Here is a 14,693-nt window from a genome sequence, read left to right as displayed (position 1 = left end):
CTGGGTGGGATCCAGAGTTTGGATATTACCAATGTCTTTGTTTATTAGTTCCATGATGATACATTCCATGGCCTTGCAGACCAGGCTCGTCAGGCTAATGGAGCGGTAGTTCCCGGGGTCCGTGGTGGCTCCCCCCTTGTGGAGTGGGATAACCGTTGCTGTGCGCCATTCAGCAGGCACAAAGCCTGAGGTGAGGCTATGATTGAACATGGTACTTAGGTGGGGTGCCAGTTCGTTCTGTAGTTCGTGTAGAACGCAGTCTGGAATGTTGTCTGGTCCCATGGATGCTGTGTTCTTGGTTTTGAAGAGTGTGGTTTTTACTTGTGCAGCCGTGATTACAGGAACTTTGCATTCTTCCGGTATAGAGATGGGCTCTTTAGGGGGTGAGAGGGGGGTAAAGTTAGCACTGAACCTATCTGCCAGGATGTTGGCAATATCAGTTGGGTCTGTATATTTAGTGCCATTGTATTGTAACTCAGAGCAGATCTGAGTGTTGCCGTTGAGATTCTTGACATAGCTATAGAATGCTTTGTGGTTGTCTTTAGAATAAGTGGCAATTTTGTTTTTGTAACTAGCTTTGGAGGATTTTATCAGGGATCACAGCTTCTTACTGAGGCTGACCAGGGAGCTTCTCCACTCATGGGATTTTACTCTCTTTTGCAAGAGTTTCTTCTTTCTGTTGTACAGTTTGTTTATGGCAGGGGACCACCAGATTGGCTTCCTTTTTTTGGAGGATAGCGTCTTGATTCTGTTTGGGATAGCACGATCCATGCACTCATGTAAGTGCTTATAAAGTGCAATTGTGCAGGATTCAGTAGTTGTAACTGTATTGTCCATCTGCATGGGAGTCATGAAGTTCACCACTTCTGTCTTAAGAAGCATGAAGTTAGCTTTGGAGAAATTTTTTACCATGGTTTCCTTAATGGGGGGTGGAGGCAGGATGTGGATATCTAGGGTAATTAGCTTATGGTCGGATCGGACCAATGAGGCATTGACTTCAGGTGTGAAACACCGGTCACTCATATTGGTAATGACTAGATCTAGGATATTGTTGCCCCTGGTGGGGGTGTGGATAGGTTGATCCAGGGCATTGGAGTTTATGAATTCCAGAAAGTGTTGAGCGAAGGAGTTGGTACATGAGTAGTTTTCCGAGTTAATGGTGGGGTAGTTGAAGTTGCCCATTATTAGGGTATTTGGTTAAACCCTAATATTTTCCAGTACATCAAGAAAAGAGGAGTGGGAATCCTGGGGCATGGTGGGTGATCTGTAGCAAGCTGCAATTTGGATTGCAGTTTTGCCCAGAGTTAGTTGCACTTGGATAACCTCGGCTGCATTATGCTGAGCAACTAGCCTGGAGGTGTGGATATCTTTAATGAATATGGACACACCTCCGCCTTTTGTGTTCCGGTCCAGGTTACATGGCCGAAAGGTGTGGTATGAGTTAGAGCCTGGTAGTGCAGGGGTGCTCTCTGGAGCCTTGAACCAGGTCTCAGTCACTGCACAGATATCGATGTTCTCCATTTTAAGGAGTGCCTCGAGTGAGTGCATTTTGAGATTTAGACTTCTAGCATTGAGTAGCATCACCCTCAGTTTTTGCTTGCCTGTTCCTGTTACGGTGGTGAATTTGTCATTTGAACCTTGCCTAAAAAAGGCACTATAGGGGCGGCAAGAACCTTAGCCATTATCCAGAATCCCAGGGGTGACAGGTGCAGGCCATCTCTGGCAAAGCATCATGGTCTGTCGACAATGTCATCCCAGGCAGACAGATACTGGATCCCTTTAGAATGGCACCAGAAGCTTAGCCAATTGTTGAAGTCGATCATTTTGTCCCTGTACTGCGGCATCATTCTGGGTGATGGCAGAATGCTACTCAGGGCTAGGGTCATACCTGCCTGGGCTACAAGCTTGGAGAGCTCTTCCATGTCTCTTTTCATGTAGTCCAGGGAGGTACATCTCAGGTTGTTCACACCAACATGGACAATGACAGAATCATATTTGTACTTGTTGAGGAGTGACCTGAGTGCGTGGGTTATGTGGCGGATCCTGGCACCCAACAGGCAGCTGACAGTAACCTTCTCCTTGTTTAGCCTGGTGAGTGGGACATCAGTGTGCCTGACTATAGAGTCGCCTATGACTAGTGTGTTGGGTACGTTGTTTTGCCTTATTGGCTGTGGTTGAGTGGCACACTGAGTCTGCGGGCTATGTGTCATTTGGGTTGTGTTGGGGGGTGGAGGTTGCTTGCATTTCTGCTTTGGAGGTCTCTGTTGCTTGAGCAGATTATTATTGAGAGCCTCCTTGAATGTTTTTGTGTTTCTACGTGTGGATTTTGGTGATGTAGATTTAGTGAGACTATGTGATGAGTGTGGTGTGGTGCAAGTGTTTACCTTCTCCTCAACTGTCAAGTTCAGTCTTAATTGGAGAGAGCTTTACCTCCAGTTTGGCTAGATAAGTGCATCTCTCACAGGTTGTGGTGTTTGGTGGTAGGAGGAGAGGGTTGTCTGTGTACATGAGCAGTTGCTACATTGCCCCAAGATGCCCAGATTCATCAGATAGATAGGAGAGAACACTGGGAGCTGACCCTTGGACATGCCTGAATAAAAAACTATTTTTCCTCTAGACAAGTGAGGAAAGTGAGTACAAGAGCTGTTTTTCTCTAAGCAAGTGAGGAAAGTAAGTACCAAAACTGTTTTCCTCTAGGTAATGAGGAAGGTTGAGTGCTGTAGTAATTAGTAGGTTATTTAGTGCTTACAAGTTCTGAACAAGTGCTGATCACGAATAAGCAAATTCAAGTGCTAAAAGTAAGAACCTGTATCTGGACTAAACTAGTTACAGGAAAGGGGGAAACAAGTGCAAATGTGGGCTTTTAAATCAGAAAGTTGAGAGAGATGGAAAAACTGCCCAAACGGCCAATAACTACAATTTCTGGGCCAAAATCACTCCTTATGTGGTAGATAGGTTACCTATTGCTTACCACTCCCACTGATAAGCTAGAAGGCTTCCCTCCAACACAGAAAGCTTGGGGGGGGGGCTCAGAAGCTTACATACAGTCCTGGATACAGCAAATCTGAATCTGGACTACACTAGTTACAGGAAAGGTTTTTTTTTTTTATATACAGAAAAGTAGCTAAAACAGCAGTCAAAACAATTCAAATGCAGTGCAAGCTAGCACACTTAAGTATGTAGCAATGTTAGACCAAACAGTTTAAAAAATGCAATTAAATTAAAAATGACTAAAAACAATGCAGAAGGAGTCTATTAGGTAGAATGAGGTAAAGAGATGGGACTGGAGGGAGTGACCCAGATCAAATCTACAGTGGGGGCGGGCAACTGCAAAAACCTCCAAATTTAAACAACAACACAGAAATAGGGAAGGTGGGTATGGGAAAACCAACACCTTCAGCAGAGATCTGAAAAACTATACAGTGAAGCAAAAATAACAGTGCACAGCTCTGAAGTCAGCCAGCAATGATATAAAATTAGTCAAACAACAATTACCAGTACACAACTCTGAAGTGCCAGAAAAATATACTCAGCTCTGTATATCTGCAGACAGTTTGAAGAGCACTCTTTCAGGACACTGGAAGGCTCCAGCAATGATAAAGCATCCACTGAAGTTTCCTCACTTACTGGAGAGTCTTTTGATTTTTTTTTCAAGATATTTATTTCAGCCAATCGCTCTTAATGTACTTTTCCTCCATTATTTTTGCCTTTGTCTATATTTCTTGAGCTGTGAGGTTGAAAGGTATGCTTTGTATGTGCTCTGTTCTTCTCCATCTCCTTTGTAACTCACAGACTGTTGCAGGCCTTGCGTAATGCCTGGGATCATCATAAAAAAGCATTGCTAGACTAACTTATTAGTGAGATGTTAAGCCAAGGTCCCATCTGCTTGAGTTGGTGATAGCTCAGTGTATGTAAAAGATCCAACAGCACCTATCGAAAGAGTAGGGGAAATTTCCCAATGCCCTGGCCAAGTCTCTCCTACTAATATAAATTCCACCACAGCTCTCCCCTACAAACAGGCTATTATCCTAGTGGGACTAACCTGGTCAACAAAGAGTCTTCTTCTTCTTCTTCTTTTGGCTTTTCCCGGTTAGGAGTCATCACAGCGGATCATCTGTCCGCTCATGATTGGCAGTTTTACAGTGTTGAGTTGCCAGCCCGGCGCCCATCCTTCCACAGAAGGCACACACACGCACACACTCACACCTAGGGCCAATTTAGTGACCAATCCACCTACTGCATGTCTTTGGGATGTGGGAGGAAACCAGAGCACCCGGAGCAACCACAGGGGGGACATGCAGACTCCACACAGAAGGCACCTCAGCCGAGAATCGAACCAGAGAACCTCTTGCTGTGAGGCAGCAACGCTAACTGCTGCACCACCGTGGCTGCCCTAACCTGGTCCATAAAGAGTAAATGAAATGAATGAGTAATCCATTTCACCTTCCTTTTTAGTTATCCTTGTATCAGGAAAAGTTGTTGGAATGTCCCCTATGACTCCTTTTTCCTGCTCTAGTGAATCGTGTATGATTCCAATCAGTCATTAATGCCAGACATAGAGTTTCACACTTGAGATCCTTAATTAAATGCAGGCTAGTAGAAAAAATATTCTACTGACTTGACTACTTCTTCAAGACCTGATTTGGCATTTAACAGCTCAGCATTAAGATATCTAAGATAAGTGATTTTCTTCAGGTAGCTTTCCTGTGATAGAACAAACGTAGTTTTCTTTAGACTATTTTTTTCCATCTTTGTTTACCTTTCCGGAGGTAAGACTTTCTGGTGCTTCCTCCAGCTAAAAGCTAGGGTTTTGCAGCACGCTTCTCTGGAATTCTAGGTGTTGTGTATTAAGGAAGAGAATATCACATCACTATGGAATCATCTAATACTACTTTAAAAAAAATCCCATTGCGGATAACATATGCATGTGTACTGATGTAATATCAAAAAAAGTGCCACACAGAATAGTCAGTACTTTCATAGTTACAGAGGAGATGGAGAAGATGGAGAAGAACAGAACACATACAAAGCATACCTTTCAACCTCTCAGCTCAAGAAATATAGACAAAGGCAAAAATAATGGAGGAAAAGTACATTAAGAGCGATTGGCTGAAATAAATATCTTGAAAAAAAATCAAAAGACTCTCCAGTAATCAAACTGCCACAGATTTTACCTGAAGTACATTCAACTCTGAAAAATGTCCCCATTATGTAACCAAAGTAGTTTAGGATTTTTCTTGACTTTTTATGATAAAATACATAAAGGAAACTGCATAAAACAATTGTTGCTACTTCCATTTATGAGAAAAAATAGTCTAAGGGAAAGAATATTTTAGTACTACATAAGCTGGTGGACTGGACAGTCCTGTATTTTTTTACTCAAAAAGAGCACAAATTATTATTTACTGACTATATGGCATGAAGACATGGAGGTATGTCAGTACCACGTCTTCAATTGTCCCACCATAACTGGTAGTTTGGTATAAGGCAGTCTTCAACACTTAAAAGAGTTTTACAAAGGTGCTGAAGGTAGAGGGGAGAGTTATTTCAGTAGCTTCAGAGAGTGGCATGCAGAATATTAGTAACATGAAAGGGAAATGGTGAAGGCCTGGTGTTTTGAATAACCTAGGAGACTTTTAGTTTCTTGATGAGGCTTGGAAGAGCCATGGTTATGAAGGCCACCAGCAAAGAATATTAATTAGAGTTAGGGCCAGCTTAACATAGCGCTGTGACAAGAGGTGGTGATACTTAACAGTTAGTCAACATTTATAGTGGACATCAATAAATAACTAGGCACAGTTCCTAATAAAAGAACAGCTAAGTCAGTAAGCTACAGGGTTTTAGTGATGTTGTACTATGAGAAAAAAGGAAGGGGTATGTCAAGAAGTAATGTTAAGGGAGTCTGTTAAGGAAGTGAAAACCCAGGGAGGAGTGGGTACAAGGTGGGCCAGTCAGCACTTCAGGATGCTGCCTTAGGCTAAGAAACTCACTTCATGAGCAGCATATTATCCAACACTTCATCAGGGGAAACACTGGAGAAAACAGTACTTTTTGCCATTTATTTATTCAGACCCTAGACCCTGCAGTAATACAGTGAGTGGCTAATACAGCCGGGTACACAGCAGCTACACTGTAATGACATGTAGACGCATATCCTAATCCCAGCTGTTGTCCAGGTTATAGAATGTGTTGGGATCAGTCAGTTCTAAACCTGGTAGTAGGCGGATTGTAATGTATTTGTTGCAAAAAAACAAAAAAACTTCAACAGTTGGCTTGAATATGGTAATAAGCTTGGGGTTTTAGAAAACAACCGGTCTTAATAATGTTACTGTCAGTTAAGTGGCTTTACATAGCTTTCAGACGAGACAGAAAGTACTCCTGTATGCCATATTGCTCTGCAGCTGACTTAAGGCACATTATTGGCAGTACAAACAAGTCACTGACAGTCCAGTTCAGCGCAGTCTGTTACAGGCTGCAACCTATGAAACTGACAAAAGGTAGACAGGCATGCATGGTAGGTGACGTAGTCCTTTTGCACACCAGGCAGTTGTACAGCACACACAATGACAAAATTGGCATACACCAGGGCTAAGATGCAGTAGCCTGGATACTGGAATAAAAAGACCAGAGAACAGACTTATTTTCATTTTTAGTGTATTAGTCATTTAAGTAAGTGACGTGATCTGTCTTAAACTCTTTACAGCCGTGATCTGGACTACAACAAGGACAAGGGTTAATGCAGTATTTGCACGCACACACACACACACACACACACATATATATATATATATATATATATATATATATATATATATATATATATATAATACTACATTTATAAAACATAGCTGCAGTCCATTTTGGTAAATGAGCATCTTGTCGATGGGTAGGTGAAGTGTCATTACCTGCCAAAATCACACTTTGTCTACTGCTGTAGTCGAATTACTTCTGTTTGACTACAGCACTTCAGTTATAGTTTCCTTTAGTTGAAGCTATGTGACTGTGAAGTTAGTATATGCAAGTAAGAGTGGTGTGAGGTGAAGACCACAGCCATAAGGCATAACAACGTACCCAACACTCTAGTCATAGGTGACTCTATAGTCAGCTATAGTCAGGCACACTGCTGTTCCACTCACCAAGCTGAATGAGGAGAAAGTTACTGTCAGCTGCCTGTCAGGTGTCAGGATCTGCCACATAATGCACGCACTCAGGTCACTCCACAACAAGTACAAATATGACTCTGTCATTGTCCATGTTAGTGTGAATGACCTTAGACGTACCTCCCTGGACTACATGAAAAGAGACATGGAGGAGCTCTCCAATCTTGCAGCCCAAGCAGGTATGACCCTAGCCCTGAGTAGCATCCTGCCATCACCCAAAATTATACCACAGTACAAGGACAAAGTGATTGACTTCAACAATTGGCTAAGCTTCTGGTGTCAATCTAAGGGGATCCAGTATTTGTCTGCCTGGGATGACATGATCGACAGACCACGATGCTTTGCCAGAGATGGCCTGCATCTGTCGCCCTTGGGATTCTGGATACTCGCTAATGCTCTTGCCACCCCTATAGTGCCTTTTTTAAGCAAGGTTCAAATGACAAATTCACCACCATAACAGGTACAAGCAAGCAAAATCTGAGGTTAATGCTACTCAATGCTAGAAGTCTAAACCTCAAAATGCACTCACTCGAGGCACTCCTTAAAATGGAGAACATCGACATCTATGCAGTGACAGAGACCTGGTTCAAAGCTCCAGAGAGCACCCCTGCATTACCAGGCTATAATTCATACCACACGTTTCAGCCACCTAACCCAGACCAAAGCACTAAAGGTGGAGGCGTGTCCATATTCATTAAGGATATCCACACCTCCAGGCTAGTTGCACAGCATAATGCATCCGAGATTATCCAAGTACAACTAACTCTGGGCAAGACCGCAATCCAAATTGTAGCTTGCTACAAACCCCCCACCATGCCCCAGGATTCCCACTCCTCATTTCTTGATACACTGGAAAATATTAGGGTACAACCCAACACCCTAATAATGGGCAATTTCAACTACCCCACCGTAAACTGGGAAAACTACTCATGTACCAACTCTTTTGCTCAACATTTTCTGGAATTCATAAATTCCAATACCATGGATCAACTTATTCACATCCCCACCAGGGGCAGCAATATCCTAGACCTGGTCATTACCAACATGGGCGACCGGTGTTCCACACCAGAGGTCAATTCCTCATTGGTCAGATCCGACCACAAGCTAATCACCCTAGACATCCACATCCAATCCCACCCCCCCCATTAGGGAAACCACCGTAAAAAACTTCTCCAAAGCCAACTTCATACTTCTTAAGACAGAAGTGGCAATTTTATGACACCCATGCAGACGGTCAGTAGAGGTACGACTGCTGAATCCTACACAAATGCACTTTATAAGCACTTACACGAGTGCATGCATTGTGCTATCCCTAACAGAACCAAGATGCTATCCTCCAAAAAAAGGAAGCCAATCTGGTGGTCCTGTGCCATAAACAAACTCTACAACAGAAGAAAGAAACTGTTGCAAAAAAGAGTAAAATCCCATGACTGGAGGAGCTCCCTGGTCAGCCTCATTAAGAAGCTGAGATCCCTCATAAAATCCTCCAAATCTAGTTACGAAAACAAAATTGCCACTGACTCTAAAGACAACCACAAAGCATTCTATAGCTATATCAAGAATCTCAATGGCAACACTCAGATCTGCTCTAAATTACAGCACAATGGCACTAAATATACAGAACCAATTGATATTGCCAACATCCTGGCAGATAGGTTCAGTGCTAACTTTACCCCCCTCTCACCCCCTAGAGGGCCCATCTCTATACATGAAGAATGCAAAGTTCCTGTAATCACTACTACACAGGTAAAAAGCACACTCTCCAAAGCCAAGAACACAGCATCCATGGGACTTGACAATATCCCAGGCTGCGTTCTACATGAACTACAGAATGAACTGGCACCCCACCTAAGTACCATGTTCAATTATAGCCTCAATACAGTCTTTGTGCCCAATGAATGGCGCACCATGACGGTTATCCCACTCCACAAAGGGGGAGCCATGACAGACCCCGGGAACTACCGCCCCATTAGCCTGACGAGCCTGGTCTGGAAGGCCATGGAACTTATCATGATGGAACAAAGACATTGGTAATCTCCAAACTCTGGGCCCCACCCAGTTCGGGTTTGTAAAAGGCAGATCATATCTCCTAAACCTGATAGACTTCTTTGAAACATTCACCAAAGCCATAGATGAGGGTAAGGTGGTTCACACAGCCTATCTAGATCTCGTCAAGGCTTTCGACACCATCCCCCACTCTGGAATTATAGATAAACTAACTAAACTAGGTATAAATCCCTATGTCACAAGATGGGTTGCCAACTGGCTCACGGACAGAACCCACACTGTGAAAGTAGCAGACTCCAAATCCAGCTTCAGACCAGTGACAAGTGGAGTACCACAGGGTTCAGTCCTGGGTCCTCTCCTGTTTGGTATCTACTTCTCTGAAGTACAGGCTAACACAGAAGGTCTTTGGCTAATGAAGTTTGCAGATGACTGGAAACTAGGAGCCATAATCGAAACTCCTAATGATGTGGGCATCCACCAAAGGGCCTCACTGAGACAGATGCCTGCTGTCAAAGCCATGGCCTGAAGCTCAATGCCAGAAAGTGCGTTGTCATCCCCTTTGGTAAAAACTGTGTACCCATGAAATATCACATAGGTGGTAGTCTACTTAACACTGAAAGTTTGATAAGAGACCTTGGGACACAGGTGGACAGTAGTCTCTCCTTTGATAATCACATCATCACATTGGTCAAGAAATCCTTCTATGTGGCACACGTCATCACAAAAGATTTCTCATCCAGAAAAAAAGAGGTCATTGTTCCCCTCTACTCATCACTCATTAGACCCATTATAGAGTACAACTCCACTTTTGGTATGTACCTCACAAGACATCTACAACAACTGGAAAGGCCACAGAAATACCTCACAAAGAGGATTACTGGCCTCAAACAGATACCCTTCACAGACCTTCTCAAAAAACTCCAGCTTTACTCCGTCGCATATCGCCTACTCAGAGGCGATCTCTGCGTAACATACAAAGCTATGTCAAACCCACAGCTGTTGGGCATGCTCCACTTAAAGAAATCCCAATCCCTCCGAGCTACACGCTGTAGGGACCTAAACCTTGTCACCACAATAAACAGAACATGCTGGAGGGATAGATTCCTGTGTCAGAGACTTCCCATACTTTGGAACAGACTACCTATCTATGTCAAACAGAGCTCCTCATTAGCACTCTTCAAGAAAAATCTTGATGATTGGATGGGAAATAGGAAATTCACCCCGAGGATCACTTCTGTGGCTCTGCTAGACAGGGGCACAGGAAAATAATTTTCTTGGGTGGCGAAAGCCAGGGTGCCTTTTTGGCTAGGCTTATATAGGCCCCAGGGCCAGTAGCCTCGTACCTACCTATGAACCTGCGAACCTATGTGGGATCCCCACATGAAGCACATTCCGTTATTAAAAGCACTGGGAAATGTAAGTGTGTTATTATCAGAGTGTACCAGGTAGTGTGCATTTTATACACTGTATAATAATGTATATAAGTGCTAATAAGCTCTGAATGGCATTAATTTGCAACACTAGAGATGTATGTAAACTGTAGACTCTTATATGTGGGCAGAGGGTGCAAGAGAATGACCTATCACAAAAATATTGTAGGCGATATGTATTTGCTTTTGTGATCAGTTATGTTCCAGTGGTTTACTTAGTTGATGCATGAATGTGCAATGAAGTGGGATTGGTTAAATGATGCATAAATGTAGATCTATATGGAAATATTTGGTCTCATTATGAGCAATCAAAACATATTTGCATTAATACGCAGTTTAGTGAAACCCAGCCTAGCAAAATCTGTTACTTTTTTCTAAGTGGAAATTCTGCGCCTGGCTGTTGTGAGGACTTTTTCTCCCTCCCCATCCACCTTACTGTAAATAAACAAACTCTAAAGATGCACCATAATGGGGTGGGGAGAAAACAGGAAGAACTGCTGGGATGGGGTTCACTAAAATTGAGTGAATTAAGCAGTCGACCAACATATTTTCAGGAGGTAGTATGAAACTGGAATACATGGAGTAAACCCAAGCAGACATGGCCTTGGTATAAATAATTATATGACAGCAGATTGTCACTAGAAGAAGCTTCACTGAAAAAAATAATAGAGGTTTAAAATTATCTTTTGTTTTTCACCAGTGGAAGCTCAGACTATCACATACTTAAGAATAGGGCATGCAAAAGAGTCTGCTAGCTCCTAAAAAAAAAAATTAGTCATACTATTAAAATGAGTCATGCTACTAATTATGAGTTCAGTTACTTGTTGTGGGCTGAGCGAGTCTTGTTTGGAGTTAGCAATCTTTCTTAGTATCCATTCAAAGATTAATTATCTGCTGCAGAGGGCAGTACTTAATGATGTCTTGACTTTCTTTTCCATTGTGCCTTTGATGCCATCTAGATGGGTTTTTTATATCTACTGCCATGGCATCAGCTTTACATGCAACACATTCTGCTTCATCAAAGTGCTCATCAACACCTATAGAGAGGTTTTAGGATATAACAATACCAAATGAGTGTGGACAGTAGATACATGACTCTTGACTTTCATCCCCACAATGTTTTCTTTGGTAGAATAACACGGTACATTGAGAGTATGTATGACAGGTCTATATTACCTTGTCGTAGGATGTTTACATTGAATGTCTTTTTATCAACACATAAACATTGAACTCCCAAAACTCCGAACGGCCACTTCAGCTAATTTTTTCCCAGGCGAAAAAAAATCACTTGGACAAACAAAAAAAAAAACAAACAAACTGTCAGACCCTACGAAGTGGGGAGCTTGCCCCCCCTTAACTAAATATAACAACTCCAAAAGGGCAAACTCCCGATGATGGCTAAGTGTTTTTCCCCTGGGAAAATTTTCTGAAGTTATTGTTCAGAGTTTTGGAAGTTCAATCTTTATGTGTCGATGAAAAAGCATTCATTGAAAACACCTTGCAACAACATAATATAGATCCTGTATGACTAGATAATCAGGCTGGGGAACAGGCAGAAAAAAAGTCTACTGCTTTATCTAGTCTGCCTGTTAGCAGCAGCTGGTACCCACATCTTCCCGTCCATTTCCTTTGGGCCGTACATTTACTTCTCCTGTCTCATTGGGCCTTAAATTTACTTCTCTTGTCTCATTGGGTCTTACATTTACTTCTCCTGTCTCATTGGGCCTTACATTTACTTCTCCTGTCTTATGCCCTCTTTGCTGACTTCACTGATTTCATTTTCATCACATGTTCTAAGAGCTTATTCCACTTATCCTTCCTCTGTTTTTAAATAGTTTTCCTTCCTACCTAAAGCGAAGTTTATTCCTTGTGTTTGGAGATCACAGACTGCTATTATATCTGTCCTTCACTTTTTGCTCTATTCCTTCACTTTTTTCTCTGCTCCTTCAGAAATCCACTGAATAATTATGTGGATTCAAATCATGTTCCTTGTTCCATTCCTTCCCCTAGTCAGTATCTCTCCAGACCATCTGGTGTCTCTGTGTGTTCTCCCTTCCATCCCTTCACTATCCTACTAGCACTCTTCTGCACTCTCTATAACAGTTCCCTTTTCCTGTAACTGTGAACTCTATAGAACAGCATGTTTTCTTCCCACTATGGCATCACCAGTGATCTGTATTGCAGAAAATTACATCCTTCTCCCAGAAGTATGTGCCTCTGGATTTGTAGCCCAGAATCTTGTTGCCTCAATCAGTACTTTTCCACTCTGCTCCCTGTGATTTTTTTTCCCAGCAAACATTATTACCTAGAAGTATGACTTTTTGCTGCTTTTCTGTTTTAGGCTGGACTTCTCCAGTCTACATACTGATATGGTTTGTTGCTGGCCAAATGCAGGACCTTGCCTTTCTTACCTCTGTACCATCCAAATAATAGCATGGTCCCCACAATCTCCTAGTTCATGGTACACTGCCAACATATCCAACAACATCACCAACATACTGGTTGTATGAAAATGAATTATCTTAGGTTCAACTCCAGAAAAAGAACAGCAGGTTAATAGCTATCTCTTTTTCAGACGAACAGTCATTCATGTCTCTGTTCAAAGTGACTGTAATAATCTGTAAAGCATTGTGAACTTCCGTTTCACCAAATTAATGTACAGTTTTTTCACTGGAGCAGCACCAACAACCAAATACAATCCCATTAAGCACAAGTTCCCCATGTTCTCGTACTACATGAAGAGCACCAACAAATTCCACAAAATTGTTAGCACACAACATGAAGGAAATTATTTTTTTTGGTATACCAAGTGCAGAAAAACAGTACATTAACAGGCACTGCATTCACAGAGAAGAAAATGAGATTCATGCATGTCCCAGATTAAAGTGGTTGCAGTAGTCTGCAAATCAGTCAATCACCAGTTTACCAAACTAATGTACAATTTCTTCCAGGCAAAAAACACTAATAATGACCAAATATAATTCAGTTAAGCATATGGTCCCTGCACTCTGCTTGTGTGCAGTATAACACCAGCCAATCAAACAAAGCCACCTGCACATTCATTGGGTGAAGTGAAAAGTGACAGCAATTTAGAGATTATTGTAGCCACTGTGCCTGGGGGCATGAATTGTTTGGAAGGTTTGTCCATGAGTGAAGTACCTAGTAAGCTGTTGTCCTTTCCCTACAGTTGATGAATCCAAAATAAATAATTTTCATTCATTTCATATGCTTGCATTTGTATTGCATTTGTTGGTATTATTTCCCAGTTAATGTTAAATAAACATGCATGTTTTATCTTGTAGGATCATGTCACTGTGAGCCAATAATGGGTGATGTAATGGAGTGTTGTCCTTGGGGGGGGGGGATGATGGCCAGTCTTTATTTCACTATCTTCTCTGTGAATTTCACCATTTTTGAGATCAGGTTTGGTAGTGTGTCATCACTGGGTTTACATTTTGCTTCTTACTTGTAGACTGGAATAATTGGTGTCACCTCCTCATTTAAGGACCTTTTGAGTAGTTTTAGGATCTGTCAGTCCTCATCAGTTTTTCAGAATTCCTAGTAGGAGAGATAACCTATCCTGTTCCTCATCTTTGTCCTGTATCTGTCCGTTGTGGCTTATCCCTTGAATTCTTGTCCAGGAAAGAATAGCCAAGCAATAACTTAAACTCCACTGCTTAAAGCCCATCCCCTAGCTCCCATTCACCAGTATGTACCTGATCAACAGGAACATGGGAGAATATTTTGCTGTTACTGGGGATGGCTGGCTAGCTAACCAGCAGACTTAGAAAGAAAGAACATTCTTGCATAAATTAGTAGGAGTAGGGTTCATACATCAATTTACTATAATTTTTAATTTTAACAGCTCAGTTTGCTTCACTAATTTAGGTCTGTGACAGTTATTTATGAGAAACGTATGACTCGAAAGAGCTGTCATACCAGGTTGGAAAATAAGTTTCAGCTGATGTTTTAAAGTAGGTTATTATCAATCTGCATGCTTACATTTACTTAGATTGACTTGCACCATGCATTAGTGTTGGAGTCATTATACATGACTCGAAACAAAGCATGGAGCTGCATGTTTTCATTGAATCGC

General features: G+C 42.0%; 1 protein-coding gene across 9 annotated transcripts in view; it reads left to right on the top strand.

The window, feature by feature from the left end:
• BRSK1 (BR serine/threonine kinase 1) overlaps positions 1-14,693 on the top strand; it is a 1,260,562-nt gene that overhangs the window by 987,765 nt on the left and 258,104 nt on the right. The window lies entirely within an intron of this gene.

This window comes from Protopterus annectens, chromosome 17.part0 (genome assembly GCF_019279795.1).
Source record: "Protopterus annectens isolate FY-2018-M chromosome 17.part0, PAN1.0, whole genome shotgun sequence".
Taxonomy (NCBI): domain Eukaryota; kingdom Metazoa; phylum Chordata; order Ceratodontiformes; family Protopteridae; genus Protopterus; species Protopterus annectens.
Note: the sequence above shows the minus strand (reverse complement) of the source record. Positions and strands in the feature narration are given on the sequence as shown.